The sequence below is a fragment of the Delphinus delphis genome, chromosome 4 (assembly GCF_949987515.2).
Source record: "Delphinus delphis chromosome 4, mDelDel1.2, whole genome shotgun sequence".
Taxonomy (NCBI): Eukaryota; Metazoa; Chordata; class Mammalia; order Artiodactyla; family Delphinidae; genus Delphinus; species Delphinus delphis.
In genome coordinates, this window is record NC_082686.1 from 27901455 (window position 1) to 27907838 (window position 6384).

General features: G+C 37.6%; 1 long non-coding RNA gene across 1 annotated transcript in view; it reads left to right on the forward strand.

Annotated features, from left to right (window-relative positions):
* LOC132424007 (uncharacterized) overlaps positions 1 to 5664 on the forward strand; it is a 29154-nt gene extending 23490 nt beyond the window's left edge. Inside the window, exons 2-3 of the long non-coding RNA XR_009519154.1 lie at positions 2123 to 2209; positions 5525 to 5664. This is a non-coding gene — a long non-coding RNA (uncharacterized lncRNA). The remainder of the gene's footprint in view (positions 1 to 2122; positions 2210 to 5524) is intronic.
* The last annotated feature ends 720 nt before the right edge of the window (positions 5665 to 6384 follow it).

Genomic DNA, 6384 nt, shown 5'->3' on the forward strand with positions numbered 1-6384 from the left:
ACTTGACTCCGGATGTAGCTATTAGGGCCCCAAACTAAAGCATGAGCCTGGACTCCACCTTCGATGACTTTATGCCTGAGAGGCTGTCAAAAGTGCTGGTCAGGCTCTCAGAAGCTAACGTCTCCAGAGGAAAATCTGTCCCCAAATCTGGGGTCACCTTTCTAGACTTTTATCTTCTCCTGGATATTGACCTGATAATTCTTCACTATCTTGTGAGCTTTCCAGTGCAATCTAGCTGATAGTTTTTATATTATGTCCAGCTTTTCTCCTTTAGTAGCAATGTGGGTTCAAAATTTGCAGCCCTACTTACCAGAAGTAGAGTCCGTCCCGTTTCTCAAGTCTTTAATACTCTTCCTTGTCTCTCTTAAATTCAGATGTACACAATGACCACCATATGGAAGTCCAAAGCCAAAGTGTACATAATCTAATTTATTTACTGTAATGTGGATAATGTTGGTTTTAACTTTATCTAATTTTGCTGAGCCCTAATTGTGCTTGTTTATTGATTGCCTTTGAGCCTCTGGCTGGGGCTTTCTTTCAATTTAAAAAGCCTCCCTACCTCAAGGTTGCCTATTCTTCTCCTCCCTATATGAGAAAGTCCAGCTCAAAATCAATTCCATCCATGCCTTCTTCTACCTCTCCTCTCTCCTCGATCACCTCCTAATTTGAAATACTATTTTACTTATTCTCTGTGTGATACACGTAGTGTTTCTGCTCACGAAGGGTTAGCAAGTTTGCTGGACAAGATGATCTTGTTTGCCACCCTGGATTGCAAACTTTCCAGAGACAGGGTTTAAGCTCTTAGTATCTTCTTCTGAATTTATTTGAGTACTTCAGATACAATAGGGAGTCCAGCACTTGTTAGAGAGACACTTTGACTATCTCACTGCAAGTTAGAGATTTTCCATCTCTTTGGGTCTCATAGAAGCTTCTGAACATTACCTTAATTCAGTGTGTCTCACTAAGAGAATATCAACTTGTATGTGGTATTTTTTCCAGGTTTTATTAGTTATGACTTTTAATGCATATACAAAATAAAACTTGAAATCTATGATTTCACAAATATGGTGTGGTAATATGGACATCTTAAATAACAGGCATGTTAATGAGCACATAAAGGGAACTTGCAAAATTCCTAAAGATGGTAGGTAAATGTGGTAGGCTGATTGTAAAAATAATTCCCATCTGCTCACAGTGCGACTTGGCAGCTCCTCCCAAGGTGTTCTTTTCCCCACCTTTTGACTCTGGGCTGGCCTTTCAACTTGTTTGGGCCAACAGAACGTGGCAGGGATGACAAGATGCTAGTTCCAAGCCTAGGCTTCAGAAGCCTTGTACATTGTTGCTCCCTTGCAACCTTGCTGAGCAATTAGAACAAGCAGAGGCTAGTGTGTTAGATGATATGGGAACAAATGAAGCAGAGTTGGGTCTTCACAGCTGTGGACCTCCTAAGTCAACCAGCTCCCAGGCATTGCCTAGTCAGCTACAAATGCATAAGTGAGCCAGCCAAGATCAGCTGCAACTGGCTCAAATCAACAAAATCATCCAGCTGACCCACAGACTCAGGAGCAGGAAAAAAAATTATTATCATATGCTACTGAGGTTTTGTTAAGAGGTATTATTGTGACAATGGATAATGAATTCAGAGCATGACCAAAATTTGAGAAACACTGATTTATGTACTTTACAAATTATAGTCTTTGATCTTTTGATATGTATTTCATAATAGAGCATGATTCAGAATCATTTCCAGAACAGTCTGTGGGAGAACAACAGATTGAGACATTCTTTCTTTCCATTGTAATTCAAATAAGTAAACCTCAGAGTCTATTTCTTCTGCTTTTTCTCCTTGTGGAATCCTCTTCCAAATACCTTTTCTTACCGTTACTCTAGATTCTAAAGCAGTGGATAGGTAGGGAAGGAAAATGAATGAGGTGTAAAAGAGATCATCAAAGGGAGGGAAGCATTCCAGTCAAAATTGCCTTAATAAATATTCGCTAACCTCTTTAATTGCTTAAAAGTTTTAAATCCAACTATGATTGGTCAGTAGCCCAATACCTTCTGCTTTTAAAGATTTGAACTATTTCAACTATTTCTTGAAGGAGGTCCTACATCTATTTTTCAGAATGATGTGGAAAGGGAGGAGGATTGAGTTTGGAGCCAGATGGTTCTGGTTGGTGTCCTGGCTTCACTATTTCCTCTGCGGCCTTAGGTGAGTTACTCTATCTATGAGTCTCAGTTTCTTCCTCTATAAATGAGAATGATATCATTTTTAAAAGAGATTTAAGATATTATACATAAAGTATCTGGTATCAATACTTACACAAAAAATAGTAGTTACTTCCTCCCAAGCAGCTTGTTGCTTCTTAGACACTGAGTACCTGCAGGTACTCACACTCTTGACTGGTTGACACATTTCTCCAACCATCCTGTCATAGTCCATTTGGGTTGCTGTAACAAAATACCATAGAATGGGTGACTTATAAACAACAGAAATTTATTTCTCACAGTTCTAGGGACTGGAAGTCTGAGATTAGGTTGCCAGCACGGTCAGGTTCTGCTGAAGTTCCTTTTTCTGATTGCAGACTGTTCTCTTGCTGTGTCCTCACATGGTGGAAAGAGGGCTGGAGAGCTCTCTGGGATCTCCTTTGTAAGAGCACTCATCCCATTCATGAGGGCTCCACCCTTATAATCTAATTACCTCTCAATGCCCACCTCCTAACATCATTACATGGGGGTTAGGATTTCAACATATGCACTTGGAGGACACAAATCATTCAGTCTATAATATACCCCAAAACACAATGACATTAAACTGATCTGAACTCTCTTCTTCCAATATCACTTCTTTTTTTTCTTGAATTTTATTTTATTTATTTTATACAGCAGGTTATTAGTTAACTATTTTATACATATTAGTGTATATATATCAATCCCAATCTCCCAATTCATCCCACCACCACCACCTGCTTTCTCCCTTGGTGTCCATACGTTTGTTTTCTATATCTGTGTCTCTCTTTCTGTCTTGCAAACAAGTTCACCTGTACCATTTTTCTAGATTCCTCATATATGCGTTAATATTCGATATTTGTTTTTTTCTTTCTGACTTACTTCACTCTGTATGACAGTCTCTAGGTCCATCCACGTCTCTACAAATGACCCAATTTCATTAATTTTTATGGTGGAGTAATATTCCATTGTATGCATGTACCGCATCTTTATACATTTGTCTGTTGATGGGCATTTATGTTGCTTCCATGTCCTGGCTATTGTATATAGTGCTGCAATGAACATTGTGGTACATGTCTCTTTTTGAGTTATGGTTTTCTCTGGGTATATGCCCAGTAGTGGTATTGCTGGGTCATATGGTAATTATATTTTTAGGTTTTAAAGGAACTTCCGTACTGTTCTCCATAGTGGCTGTATCAATTTACATTCCCACCAACAGTGCAAGAGGATTCCCTTTTCTCCACACCCTCTCCAGCATTTGTTTTTGTAGATTTTCTAATGATGCCCATTCTAACTGGTGTGAGGTGATATCTCATTGCAGTTTTGGTTTGCATTTCTATAAAAATTAGTGATGTTGAGCATCTTTTCATGTGCTTCTTGGCCATCTGTATGTCTTCTTTGGAGAAATGTCTATCTAGGTCTTCTGCACATTTTTTGATTGGGTTGTTTGTTTTTTTAATATTGAGCTGCATGAGCTGTTTATATATTTTGGAGATTAATCCTTTGTCTGTTGATTTGTTTGAAAATATTTTCTCCCATTCTGAGGGTTGTCTTTTCATCTTGCTTATGGTTTCCTTTGCTGTGCAAAAGCTTTTAAGTTTCATTAGGTTCCATTTGTTTATTTTTGTTTTTATTTCCTGGGTGGTGGGTCAAAAAAAATCCTACTGTGATTTACGGCAAAGAGCGTTCTTCCTATGTTTTCCTCTAAGCATTTTATAGTGTCTGGTCTTACATTTAGGTCTTTAATTCATTTTGAGTTTACTTTTGTGTATGGTGTTAAGGAGTGTTCTAATTTCATTCTTTTACATGTAACTGTCCAGTTTTCCCAGCACCACTTATTGAAGAGACTGTCTTTTCTCCATTGTATATTCTTGCCTCCGTTATTAAAAATAAGGTGACCATAGGTGCGTGGGTTTATCTCTGGGCTTTCTATCCTGTTCCATTGAACTATATTTCTGTTTTTGTGTCAGTACCATATTGTCTTGATTACTGCAGCTTTGTAGTGTAGTCTGAAGTCAGGGTGTCTGATTCCTCCAGCTCGTTTTTTTTCCCTCAAGATTGCTTTGGCTATTCAGGGTCTTTTGTGTCTCCATACAAATTTTAAGATTTTTTGTTCTAGTTCTGTAAAACATGCCACTGGTAATTTTATAGGGATTGCATTGTATCTGTAGATTGCTTTGGGTATTATAGTCATTTTCACAATATTGATTTTTCAATCCAAGAACACAGTATATCTCTCCATCAGTTTGTGTCATCTTTGATTTCTTTCATCAGTGTCTTGTAGCTTTCTAAGTACAGGACTTTTATCTCCTTAGGTAAGTTTATTCCAAGGTATTTTATTACTTAGTTGCAGTGGTGAATGGAATTGTTTCCTTAATTTCTCTTTCTGATCTTCTGTTGTTAGTGTATAGCAATGCAAGAGATTTCTGTGCATTAATTTTGTATCCTGCAACTTTACTAAATTCATTGATTAGCTCTAGTAATTTTCTGGTGACATCTTTAGGATTCTCTATGTATAGTATCATGTCATCTGCAAACAGTGACTGTGTTACTTCTTCTTTTCCAATTTGTATTCCTTTTATTTCTTTTTCTTCTCTATTTGCCATGGCTAGGACTTTGGAAACTATGTTGAATAATAGTGGTGAAAGTGGGCAACCTCGTCTTGTTCCTGATCTTAGACAAAATGCTTTCAATTTTTCACCATCGATAATGATATTTGCTGTGGGTTTGTCATATATGGCTTTTATTATGTTGAAGTAGGTCCCCCCAATGCCCACTTTCTGGAGAGTTTTTATCATAAATGGGTGTTGAATTTTGTCAAAAACTTTTTCTGCATCTATTGAGATGATCATATGGTTTTTATTCTTCAGTTTGTTAATATGGTGTATCACATTGATTGTTTTGTGTATATTGAAGAATCCTTGCATCCCTGAGATAAATTCCACGTGATCATGGTGTATGATCCTTTTAATGTGTTGTTGGATTCTGTTTGCTAGTATTTTGTTGAAGATTTTTGCATCTATATTCATCAGTGAGTTTGGTCTGTAATTTTCTTTTTTTGTTGTATCTTTGTGTGGTTTTGGTATCAGGGTGATGGTGGCCTCGTAGAATGAGTTTGGGAGTGTTCCTTCCTCTGCAATTTTTTGGAAGAGTTTGAGAAGGATGGGTGTTATCTCTTTTCTAAATGTTTGATAGAATTCACCTGTGAAGCCATCTGGTCCTGGACTTTTGTTTGTTAGAAGATTTTTTTTTTTTGCGGTACACGGGCCTCTCACTGTTGTGGTCTCTCCTGTTGCAGAGCACAGGCTCCGGACACGCAGGCTCAGCGGCCATGGCTCACGGGCCCAGCCACTCCGCGGCATGTGGGATCTTCCTGGACCAGGGCACGAACCCGCGTCCCCTGCACCAGCCGGTGGACTCTCAACCACTGCACCACCAGGGAAGCCCTGTTGGAAGATTTTTAATCAGTTTCAGTTTCAGTACTTATGATTGGTCCATTCATATTTTCTATTTCTTCCTGGTTCAGTCTTGGAAAGTTATACCTTTCTAAGAATTTGTCCATTTCTTCCAGGTTGTCCATTTTATTGACATAGAGTTACTTGTAGTAGTCTCTTATGATGCTTTGAATTTCTGTGGGGTCTGTTGTAACTTCCCCCTTTTCATTTCTAATTTTATTGATTTGAATCCTCTCCCTCTTTTTCTTGATGAATCTGCCTAAAGGTTTATCAGTTTTGTTTATTTCTCAGGGAACCAGCTTTTAGTTTTATTGATCTTTGTTATTGTTTTCTTTGTTTCTATTTCATTTATTTCTGCTCTGATCTTTATGATTCCTTTCCTTCTATTAATTTGGGTTTTGTTTGTTCTTCTTTCTCTAGCTCCTTTAGGTGTAACATTATATTGTTTATTTGAGATTTTTCTTGTTTCTTGAGGTAGGATTTTATTGTTATAAACTTCCATCTTAGAACTGCTTTTGCTGCATCCCATAGGTATTAGATCATTGTGTTTTCATTGTCATTTGTCTCTAGGTATTTTCTGATTTCCTCTTTGATTTCTTCTGTGATCTCTTGGTTATTTAGTAATGTATTGTTTAGTCTCTATGTGTTTGTGTTTTTTACATTTTTTTCCCTGTAATTGGTTTGTAATCTCATAGCACTGTGA